Genomic DNA, 707 nt, shown 5'->3' with positions numbered 1-707 from the left:
TATTACAGAGACACACAACTTGCCAAATGTGGAGAATAACTAACTGTCTGTGAGGTGTCCAGCCCTAAGTGACCTATCTACCAAGCAACCTCCACACCTAAAGCTCAGAGACTATAGCAGAAGGGAGGAAATAATATTAATGTGTCTCTCAGCTCTCACTAGTGAAGCTTCTTTGTGAATATTTTATGAAATGTTTTATTTATTATTTTGGTTTTACATGTATGGGTGTATTGCCTGTATGTACGTAAGTGTGCTCATGTCGTGCAGTGTCTGCGGAGGTCAAAGAATGGCATCAGAGCCTCTGGAACTGGATTTACAGATGGTTGTTAGCCACCGTGTGGGTGCTGGGAACCAAACCCAAGTTCCCCCTGCAAGAGTATGAAATGTTTTATTTATTATTTTGGTTTTACATGTATGGGTGTATTGCCTGCATGTACGTAAGCGTGCTCATGTCGTGCAGTGTCTGCAGAGGTCAAAGAATGGCATCAGAGCCTCTGTAACTGGATTTACAGATGGTTGTTAGCCACCATGTGGGTGCTGGGAACCAAACCCAAGTTCCCCATGCAAGAGCAGCTAGTGTTCTTAATTCCTGAGCTATCTCTCCAGTCCCTCATAATCATTTTATATAAAGATAATGAATTTATCTATAGTTTGTCCAAGCTCAGGGACAAAGTGGCTCCTAACTTCGACCTTTTCTGTAACAATGT

Source organism: Nannospalax galili, unplaced genomic scaffold, assembly GCF_000622305.1.
Source record: "Nannospalax galili isolate Female #2095 unplaced genomic scaffold, S.galili_v1.0 scaffold2161, whole genome shotgun sequence".
NCBI classification, from domain to species: Eukaryota; Metazoa; Chordata; class Mammalia; order Rodentia; family Spalacidae; genus Nannospalax; species Nannospalax galili.
The sequence above is the reverse complement of the archived record's forward strand: the minus strand, read 5'-3'. Positions refer to the sequence as shown.